Below are 12089 nucleotides of genomic sequence, written 5' to 3'. Positions count from 1 at the left end.
TCCACAGCACATGGGCTGGAGGGACACAGAAAGCAGGGTGACACCTACCCTCTCAGTTCAGGGTCACAAAGAGCAGTGACAGAGGGTCAGGACCTGGGCATTAGAGAGGTTTATAGAGCTAGGGGAATAACTCAACCAAACAAAGTAAGTCACCGGGTGAAAGTCTTCTGCAGGCTCCAGCCAGGCACCATGTGGTACTAACACTCTAACAATGAATAAATCAAAGCTCGTGCCCTCCATGTGCTCACAATCAGCCCCGATGGTCTGACCATGGTGGTGGTGGTGGCTGGTGATGACATACGGAACCTATTGTTTAATCCTGGCAAATGTGTGAGGCTGGGAAATGGAGGGACTGTCCAGTCCAAGACTGTGAATCATAATTATCCGAACACTAGAATGTTCCTTAAACACACAGTTCAAGATATAAAATGGCAGGGATTAAACAGTGCTCACCTTTGAATTCACCTCAGATCCATATACCATGTCTGGTTTACAGAAGCCAGTCAATAAGCATTGACTGAATACGGAATGAGGCAAAGGAGAGGCTTATCTATCTCACATGATAGATTCCCCCAGAAAGCAGTGACTTTTTCTTTTATTTTGTGCCCGCTCCATAGGTTGCTCAGGTGATAACTGAGTAGTAGGTACTTAATCAAGAATAGCTGGGCCTTCCCTGGTGGCCCAGAGGCTAAGTCTCTGTCCTCCCAATGCAAGAGGACCCAGGTTCAATCCCTGGTCGGGGAAATAGATACCACATGCTGCAACTAAGACCCGGCACAGCCAAATAAATGAATAAGTAAAAATAAGTATTTTTGAAAAAGGAAATATAAGAAGATACCATGAACAGCTATAAGATAACACAGTGGACAACCTAGAAAAATGGACAAATTCTTGAGTTATACAACCTTCCAAAACTGAATCATGAAGAAATAGAAAATGTGACTAGGCTGATCACTAGTAAAGAGATTGAAACAGTCATCCAAAACACTATGCCCAGGACCAGACAGCTTCCTAGGTGAATTCTCCCCCAAATTAAAAAAAAAAGCTGATAGTATCCAAAAAAAGATAACACTTGCATCAGAGAGGATTCCAACAGGAAACATGCCACATTTAAGTTAGGCTGGTTTGCAGAGACTTATTTGAAAGAGACTATTTGCAAATTTCTGGGCGCAGGGTGGGAATACTATTGAAATTCAGGGTTGTAGCAGCAGCATTGTTACCAACCCTGGAGAGAAGGGAAGAGAGGAAGGATTGATTGCAGGAACCTGAAAGGAGAAAGTCTGAGAGTGAAGCACCATGACCTTAGGTCGAGGGCCACAGGCAGCGCAAGGCAGCCCTGCAAGCAGGGGGCCTGGAGCATAATTAGCCTGACCTCAGCTCTCGCGCCCTGGCTCTGCTATGGGGACTCTGCTGTTGTTGGAAGGCGAGGGGCACAGGAGTCCTTGGAGAGTCCTCACAGGCAGCCTCCCCGGTACAGCGAGGGAGGGAAGAGAGGGAGACAGCAGGACAGAAGCAGCAAAAGGAAGACTCCCTTAACAACAGGCGATGGCTGTCCCTGAACGGGTGGTGTCTGGAAATGCTTGAGATGCCATAATCAATCTTTCCATGATGTGGTGAGAAAGAATTAACTTGAAACTCTTACTCTGTAGTCATGGTCAATAACTGAACATTAAGACTACCACTCTAATTGAAAAACAGGATTTCATCTAGGCCAAAAGTCAAGTCCCAATTAAGAGAAATGTTAAGTTCAAATAAAAGTATGAACCTCAATTCTGTAAGACCTGCAGGTCAGCCACAAATATACCAACTCCAGATCCCTGGCTAGCGGTGAAGGGATGGTGATTCCTGTCAGGAAAACTAGTTACAGGAAATACGTTGCTGCATGTAACTAAAGCTTCTATTGTTAGAGAATATAGCACAACTTAATATTGGGCAGTTGTCAGTGGAAGAGGGAGAAGGCAAGATGACCAAAACTTCTAAGGAAAAAATTACTACCGTGCAGTAGAACACAGACAGTTGAGGACTGGGAAATTCACGACGAAAGTCAGTGAGAAAAACTCTACCTTGAAGGCTGCTACTTTCCCTAAGAAAGTGGAAAGGAAAATATCCATCAAATGACAGAAAATGACAAAATGCAATATTGGAAAGAAGAGGCTAAGAAGAATTCTTATGTGGTCTTAGCAATCAATAAAAGAAACAAAACCAAAACATCTTTATCACCTTTTAACTTTGGTGGCCTCCAGCCTATTGATGTATACCAGCAAATTACAGGCAGGGAAAGAAAACGATTCATTGGCTTTCTCCTCTTTTCTGCCTAATCATAGGCATACATCCAACTTGTTATACTTGATTTGCAAAGATTTACAGTCACGAAATAAATACATTAAGGGTTCATTATTTCCATGTTCATTAATTCCTGAAAAATCATAATACATTCAGAATCTTGACAGTTAAATTAATTGCTGCTTATCACACTCAGTCTGGAATTTGATGTTTTCCTTCTAAAGAGAGACATATGCATGGCTACGACCTGTTCAGTGCAAGCTGTTCTCATCATAATGAGCACTTATCACAATTTCAGACTCTTACCTACAAGGAGTACACCTTGTACTGTTGTTCAAGCATATAAAACTCACAGCAAGTTGCAAATACAAGATATGCACAACTGATAAATGATGACTAGTTTATATGTACAGATACGGCAAGAGAAGATGCCAAATGACTGCAATTGCCAATCTCATTAGTTTTGCCACAAATTAATAGAATAACCAGAAGAGAAAGATCTATTCCCTTGCCTTGGGGCCACTTAATTATCATGAATATTTGGCAGCAGTATTATCACTAAAATATAATCTATGTTTATGGATTCAATAGTTTATAGTCTTCATGGACCTAAATATTCTTATTCACTAGTTCAACCACAAGTATTAATTGAGCACCTACTGTACACATGAAACAGTGAAGGCCAGGCAAGGTTCTTGCCCACATTGAGCTTATTTCAAAGGTAGATGGCAAATTACAATCAGTAGGTAAATAAGTAAATAAGGATTTTACACAGTGACCTTTCATCCAAGAGTAAAATGAAATATGTGATGGGATGAAGAAAAACAGGGAAGGGAGGATTTAGGTGAAATACTTAGGGAAGGTCTCTTTGAGGAGTTGACAGGTAAGGAGTTTATATATGAGTTGCTTAGTCATGTCTGACTCTTCACAACCCCATGGACTGTAGCCCACCAGGCTCTTCTGTCCATGGGATTCTCCAGCGAAGAATACTGGAGTGGGTAGCCATTTTCTTCTCCAGGGGATCTTTTTGACCCAGGGATTGAACCCACGTCTCCTGCATTGGCAGGCAGGTTCTTTACCACTAGTGTCCCCTGGGAAGCCCTAAGCAGTTTATAGGTAAGTCTTGAACAACAAGAGTAAGTCAGCACATGGAGCTACAGCAAAACAGCATTCCAGACAAGAGCGAGCTAAGCTATAAGCCCTGAGGAGGGAATGAGCAGAGAATGCTTGAGTAAGAAGGTTGGTCAGTGAGAGGGAAATGATAGGAGATAAGGTGGCCTGGGTAGCCAGATACCAGACCTCGAAGCTCCTTGGAGGGCAAGGAATTCAGATTTTGTTCCAGGAGTAATGGGAGGTTGCCATAGGGTTTGGGGACAGAGAGGATATGATCTCTGTTAAAAGGATAATTCTGGCTCTGAATGGAGAACACATTCTAGGAGGGAGAAGATCATTGCAGTCATTCAAGTGAGAAAAGATGGTGGCTGGAACTATGGTAGGAAAATGGACAGTCTGGAAACCTATTCTGGAGACAAAACCTACTGGCAGATTGAATGGGGATATGCTCAGGGAAGGAGGGCTTCCCAGTGGTAAAATGGTAAAGAACCCACCTATCAATGCAGGAGATATAAGAGACGTGAGTTCAATCCCTGGGTCAGGAAGATCCCCTGGAGTAGGAAATGGCAACCCACTCCAGTATTCTTGCCTGGAGAATCCCATGGACAGAGGAGCCTGGTGGGCTACAGTCCTTGGGGTCACAAGAGTCAGACACAACTGAAGTGACTTAGTACGTATGCTCAGGAAAAGAAAAACATTAAAAAATAACCCTCAGGTTTTTGACTTAAGCAACCAGGTATTGTCATTAACTGAAAGGGGTAAGAAAAGGAGAAAAACAGGTATGAGGTCGATGGAGTGGTTATGCAGGGGAGTCAAGAATTGCATTTTATACCTATTATATTTGAGAAACTTATTAGATATCCAACCAGAGGTAAAAAGCAGATAGTGGAACCTGGAGTTATGGGGAAAGATCAGACATACTGTTTTTTCATCTAAATGAAAAATATTTTTAGAAAAGTAAATGCAAGAGCAGTGGGGACTGTGTCCCTAAATTTACTCTCACATTCCAAAGTGTTGTAAAAACACGGGATGGTGTGAAGTAGTAACTCTAAAACCCCAAACTGAAATATCACTTTTTTTTTGGTTTGCTTGATGTTCCTACAAAACTCATCTCAAGTATTCCTCCACCAGAAAAACACAGGACTGCCATCTTCTTGTAGCAGAGAATGATCACAATCAGGAAAACTATAGTACGGGCTGAGTTAATAAAGATTTGAAATACTGTATGGATTTGGAAGCAGGTATACTGATTCTCTAGCTCAAGCCTGAACAGAAGCGTCCCTCACCAATGATTTTTAGGCAGAATCCGGCTTGGGAAGGATCTGTCACTGTTGCTGCATTGAAAGAGCAAATTCTATGAGGGGCAACTGACTAAAAGGTGTTAATAATGCCTTTTGCACGGGTAGGCGGAGTTAGGTCAACAGAATTTCATAGAGACATAAACACCTTCTGACTGGTTGTTCCTTAACACAGTCTCAGCTTTGGATTGATTGGCTTTCTTACTCAACTACACATTCATCCATTCATCTTACTCAATGCATGATTCACCCCAGATTGAGAGAGGGAGAAAAGGGAGGCAAAAAACATTTCAGCTCTTTTAAACGGAACTCTTGAAGTCCCAGGAAGAGTTGTGTGTGTGTGTGTATGTGTGTGTGTGTGTGTGCACGCGCGCTCCATTGTCCAACTCTTTGCAACCCAGTAAGTATCACATTATAAATTATATAATAAAACAGGCTCATATAAAAACCCAACGTGTTGAATTTAATAGACATGCAAATATCAAGAATTTTTACTTGGGCTGATTTCTTTACAGTAAGGTCTAACCCCACAAAACCTCTTTGTAAGATCAATAGGGCAGGAAGTGGCAAAGTCATAATCAGTGACCTTAGATCTTTTTGAAGTGCAAAGAAGCAGAGTAACAGCCTACAGGGGAAAACTAACATCACACCTTTGAATCAGTAAGTGAAGAAAGATGATCATTAACAGCTAACCTATCCTTTAGGGATACTTTCAAAACCAATTAGAAAATCTCTGAAAAATATTATATTTATGGTTAAGAGTTTAGCCCTTCTAAGAATTTTTTTCCCCAGATACATTTCAGAATTAAAAAAAAAAATCTACTTTCCATTTGGGAACTTCTTTTTCTACTTTTAATATAAATCTGAGATTATTTGGCGGTTTCTATGCAAGTCTAATAAACGACAGTAACTGCACACGGGGGTAAGAATGCAGTGTATATACACTTTGAGTTTTATCTTGAAAGTGCCCATGCGAAGACCTAGCCTTTAAGAACTTGTTGCATTCAAAACACTTGGAGACATAGATTGAAAGTGATCATTAAAACCCTCTGAATATGGAACCCACTTCCTTCCAACAAGTATATTGCTGCAATTCAAGCCTGAGACATCCTTTGGGCAGTGAGGTATGTTTCTTCAAATCTTCCAACAAATCCTACTCCACCCCCGGGGTCGGGGGGCGGGGAACAAAACTTGAGCATCTTATATCTTAGTCTGCTTATCTTTAGTTTCCACATATTTATATCTACTCAAAGAGGACAGGAGGGAAAAGAGAAGAGAAAGAAAGAGAGAAAGAAGAAAGCAAAAGGCCATCCATGTTTACTTTAATATGACAGAGTTAAGAAATGGTAGGTACTATCAAAAGCATCTGGTCTACCAAGGCATCCATGCTCTTTGCTATTCTTCTTGAAGTTTCCTCCTCTTCCATCTCCCTTCCTCTGTTCTCTACCTTTTAGCAAACCCCTTCCACCCTAGTCTCTACGCCACCAATGGCCACACCATACAGAAGCAGGGCAAAAAGTAAATGATGGGTATGTTTCAACAGTCATAATAAATCAGTATAGCATGATAGAGTTAGCCAGTTAAAAAATTTGGTAATTGGTTTGAGTCAAGCTGAGTAAGTATTCCAAATTAGTGATTCTTCTAATCACAACCAGCAATAAAAGGTTGATAGGATTTATCTAAGACATGTAATCAAATTATGTCCTATAGCTATTTCTAGTCTTTCAGTAGGAAAAATGACCCTGTTGCCGTTGTGTGTTCAGTCACTCAATCCTGTCCGACTCTTTGTGACCCCATGGACTGTAGCCCATCAGGCTTCTCTGTTCTTGGGATTCTCCAGGCAAGAATACTGGAGTGGGCTGCCATTTCCTTCTCCAGGCGAACTTCCTAGCAAATCCATAACTCCTGCATTGCAGGCAGATTTTTTACCACTGCAACACCTGGGAGGCCCCTAAAATGATCACAGGAGACCTAATTAATATTTCAGCTCCACCACTTCTAGGCTTTTTTGAAAAAATTCGCCAATATTTGGGGTTCGAGAGCATGAAAAGAATTCAGGCACCTCAAATGCTTTTAATTCATTGGCCTAAAGCTCTCAACAACAAAGTTCTCCAGGAACAAGGTGTACATGGATGTTGTTCAGTTGCTAACAAATTATTGCTGTTTAAGGTAGGACTACAAACTGCTGTTCAGTCGCTCAGTCATGTTCAACTTTTTGCTACTCAACCCTATGGCCTGCAGCATGTCAGGCTTCCCTATCCCTTCACTATTTCCCAGCTCAAATGGACATGCTCAAATTTATGTCCTTTGAGTCGGTGATGCTATCCAACCATCTCATCCTCTGCTACCCACTTCTCCTCTTGCCTTCAAACTTTCCCAGCATCAGAGACTTTTCCAATGAGTCAGCTCTTCACATCAGATGTCCAAAGTATTGGAGTTTCAGCTTCAGCATCAGTCCTTCCAATGCATATTCAGGGTTGATTTCCTTTAGAAGTGACTGGCTTGATCTCCTTGCAGTCCAAGGAACTCTCAAGAGTCTTCTCCAGCACCACAATTTGAAGGCATCAATTCCTGGGGGGCCGTCCATCTTGGGTGGCCCTGCACGGCATGGCTCATAACGTCACTGAGTTATGCAAGCCCCTTCGCCACGACAAGGCTGTGATCCACGAAGGGGTGTATACATGGATACTATTTGCTAAAAGGAGGAATTGAGCTCCCAGGGAGGGGGGCAATCTGCTAGCAACCAAGACAATCTGTGACAAAAGACTCGCCTCTGGGAGGGAGTTTCTGCACACAAACTTCACTCCTAGGATACCAGCAGCCAACGATGTGCTTCCTCCTGTTGAGTTCTACAAAGCGAACAAAATGACTTGTCACCCTCACTCCAACAATACACACAGATAAGGGAGGTCCAAATTCCTTTAAGAACCAATGAAATAAATGGCAAATTATCTCAATTACACTAAATGATTCTATGACACTCTGCAAGAACGATGACATTTTCCTTTGTGAATAGCCTTCTGCCAGATAGCAAACACCCTCCAAATACCAGCCACATGGACGGCATCACAAGTACGGAATTAAACACAGGCTCTACATTCCAAACACTAGAGGACACAGGAAAGAGTCAAACTTCCTTTGGGCATATGTTAGGTGTGGCTGGATCTTGGGTGACCCTTACGGTGCCAGAAAGGCCTCCTTGAAATTAAGCTGGAGAATAATCCTCTGAGAGGGAGAGTCTGAGAGTCTAACTGTAGGATAGTGTGACTTTATTCAAATAGGAGGCCTTTTTCCTCCCTACTCAAAAATGGTGTGTGTGCTGGAGGGTAGGGAATGGCAGGTATTTCAAGATAATATTTCAAGGAAAGATAAGAAAAGTGAGGAAATAGCATAATAATAGCAAAAATATAGCAGTGAAAAAGTTTTCCAGACTAATCTGTGTAATGCCTGGCCTGTAGGGGGACATAAGCCTTAAAAGATATTTCCATTCTTCCTGCTTATTTTGGGCTGATTTTATAGAACAAAACAATGTAACTACATCAAAGTATCTGCAGAGATAAAATCTAAGGACTTTTCAAAACCTAAGCATGTTTGGAGAAGGGGAGGGGAAGGCGAAGAGGGAACAGAAGTTAGAGGAGGATAGAACAGTGGCAAAACTGACTTTTGAACAAAAGTAAATAGGAGCATTAAACATTTATGAGTGTTTTCATTCATACGATTTCTTCCTAACTCAGCGAACACTTTGGCTTATGATGGATTGACGCCACAGTGAAACTTGACAACTTCAAAATCAACTTCATGTTTGGGTTCCATTCTTTCAGGTGATGAATAGTGGGAAATCAGTGAAGGAATGCCAGTTGAAGTCAGTCATTTATCATGAACCAAAATGGCTAAGTGCCCCATAAATGCAATGATCCATTTCCTATTAGCATCACACAACAGAAGGCAGCCTCATCCGCATTAACAAGTCTTACCACCTCCGCAGGCAGAGAGGCTAATGTTAGGAAATAGGTTATTTTTGTTCTGTTATAAATCCTCATTATTATACCATAAAAAATTCTTTAAGGATATAAACTACTGATTGATACATTAAGGAATTCTTTGAAAAGATCTTCCCCTGCTTAGGTATTTATGATTATTATATTTTTAAAAATTTAAACTTGGTAAAGTACTTTAACTGTTTTCACTCAACCTCTACCTGGATTTCTCTACATAATAGAAGCTTCTTTTACCATAATGTCAAACATCACGACAGACTACAATTAAAATAATCTCCTGTTTGCCACATTTAGGTAACGCTGACACATTTTCAGTGTCCTAAGTTTGGCAAATACTAGGTTTCCTAATTCCAAGAAAAGGCATGACCACAGCATGTCATGACTTAAACTAAGACCATTAAAGTGTTAAGTTCAATACTTTTCCCATGAACACAGTCTAACAGTTTAAACTTGTTAGTGGCTCACATCCACATGACTAGTGACACTCTTGCCTACAAACATGGTCAGGAGTTACCTTCCTCCAACAAATGGCATCACTTCTAAACAGAAAGAAAAAAGAAAAAGAAACCCAAATGGCAAGATGAGAAAAGCAACGAAGGAGAATGGGTACCATTTTAAAAAATGAGGAAAACAGGACTGTTTACTACGACACGATGAATCCATACATTTTTAAAACCTCCTCTTTTGAAATGAAACACTGAAAGCACAAAAAAAGATTTTATCTGATAGTACAACTTTGAGTTAATTTTTAACTACAGAATGTAATTTAAAATACATAAAGTATTTTTTACTGTCTTTGAAGATTCTTCAGCCTTCCCGCTTCCCCTTCATTCTTTTCTTCAAAAGAAACATCAACAAACTTGGAAAACACAACAAATTTGGAAAACAAAAAAGGATATGGCAAACTACTTTTTATCATTAATACTCAATTATGATGAGCACCCTGAGAACAGTTATTTCAAAAAGTCACAAATTCCCAAGAGGACAAGAGGAATTAGACAAGGTCCACATCCTCAAGATGCTTATAATCTACTGAGGAATATAGGATGTGTGTGTTAGTCACTCAGTTGTGTCTGACCCTTTGTGACCCCATGGACTTAGCCCCCCAGGCTCCTCTGTCCATGGAATTCTCCAAGCAAGAATATCGGAGTGGGTTGCCATTTCCTTCTCCAGGAATATAGGACACCTTCATAAATAAGAAAAATGTTTTAAAAACCCTGCAGCAACATGGATGGGCCTAGAGATTGTCATACTGAGTGAAGTAAGTCAGACAGAGAAAGACAAATACAAATGATATCACTTATATATGGAATCTTAAAAATGGTACAGATGAACTCATTTACAAAGCAGAAACAGAGTTGTAAATATAAAAAAACAATCTTATGGTTATCATGGGTGAATGGGGGGGATAAACTGGGAGACTAAGATTGACATAGACATACTTCTATATATAAAATAGATAATAATAGGAACCTACAGTGTAGAACAGGGAACTCTACTCAGTACTCTATAACAACCTCTATAGGAAAAGAATCTAAAAGAGTGGATATATTGTACACATATAACTGGTTCAGTTTGCTGTTCAGCAGAAACTAACACAATATTGTAAATCATCTATACTCCAATAAAAAATTTCTTTAAAACTTTGAGTGAATTATTAAAAAATCAGTATATACTATAATACTTTTAAAATATCAGGACTAAAAAAAAATACTTGATGACTCATTAAAAAGGATTTTTGGAAATAGAGAAAGAGAGAATAGACTATGAGCTGGGGTGACTCAGGAAGAATTCATGGAAGAAGACAGCTTAAGCTTGGTGTCGAAGAGTGAGCAAGTTAGTGGACTGATAAGTTCAATATTTTTTTCCAAACAAAATAATCTCTGAAAATATACAGGCTCCCCTCAAAGTGTTGTCCCAACTAGAATACATCATTCTGAGTCTCCACAACAGCCAGCCTTTCATACTTGGACTTTTAACCTCTCCATTTCCTGAAATTCTCCCTTGCTGCCCATTCAGCAAATGATGACCATCATTGTTATCCTTTCTCCTTTGAAATCGCTAATAACCCTCAAGTCAGAAGATCCCACCCACCAAGAACTAGAGGATCCTGCAGAGTTAGGGTTGCCTGTTTATGACCTTATTTATGTCAAGTAGATTTTAATCATCAGAAACTTTCCTGACTCTCTGAGAGGATGCCCTTCAAGGATAAATTAAAATAAAAGAAAAAGTTATAAGGGGTCTCCAAAAAGATGTCTGTGACGATTTCTTCCCAGCTCTGCCCTGGAGATTTGGGGACAGGTATTTACATGTTATACAGATTCCTAAAGCATGATCAGGCTCTTAACTCTTGGCCTTTCTCAACTTTCATGGGAATTACTGCAACACGTAGACCATGTCTCCCCAACCCTAGAACACCCCTGGCCCAGTGCATTCCATATGCTTCTGCCAGGAAAATCTTTCTAGACTACAAAACACTACACAGAACCCCTCTGGATAAAAAGCCTCCAGGGGATCACGACTATTGATAGAGTGCAGTCCAGTTCTCTAGCTGGTGCTGCCCTGCCTTTTTCCCCCTCAAGAGAGAATGCAAGAATATTTATAGAGCACATACAGATAACCAGAGATGTCTTGCAACAAGAAATACAAGCATCCCCAGCGGCTTGAGGGCAAAGTAGTATCACTGCCCACCTGTAATTCATTCCTAGTCCAGCACAAGAAAATCTGGTTAGGTGATCTGCCCTCTTCAGTCATATCTCTCTTTTCTCCTCTACAGCAGGGAGTCTCAAACTGTACTGTGCATACAGGCCACCGGGGATCTTGTGAACATGAAAATCCTGATTCACTAAGTCCGAGATGAGACTTGAAGTTCAGGATTTCTAACAAGCTTCCGTGGGGGACGGCTCTGCTGGTCTGAGGACTGCACTTGGAGTAAAGAAGATGATGGCAGTGGTTCTCAGGTTGTCCACGAAAATCACCTGTGAAGCTTAAAAAAGTCAGCTGCCCAGGTTACAACTCAGACCAACTGGAATCTTGAAGAGAGCTATTTTTAAAACTCCCTAGATAATTTTATTATTTTTTATTTTATTTATTTATTTATTGGCTGCATCACACAGCATGTGGGACCTCAGTTCCCCAGTCAGGGATGGAACCCGTGTCCCCTGCATTGGAAGCGCTGAGTCTTAATTACTGGACCACCAGGAAAGTCCCTCCCCAGATGATTTCAATGTGCAGCCAAAGTTGCATTTTCTACTTGAGCCAGACCATTCTCTCACTATTCCCCGTTCCTTCTCTGCTCAGCTAAGTCCTACCCTTCTCATAGCGCCTGATGTTAGTCCTCCTCTGGGAAGCTTCTCCAGCCGTGGATAACATCGGCTGCACCCCCTCAGACCCTCTA

Source organism: Oryx dammah, unplaced genomic scaffold, assembly GCF_014754425.2.
Source record: "Oryx dammah isolate SB20612 unplaced genomic scaffold, SCBI_Odam_1.1 HiC_scaffold_22, whole genome shotgun sequence".
Taxonomy (NCBI): Eukaryota; Metazoa; Chordata; class Mammalia; order Artiodactyla; family Bovidae; genus Oryx; species Oryx dammah.
Note: the sequence above shows the minus strand (reverse complement) of the source record.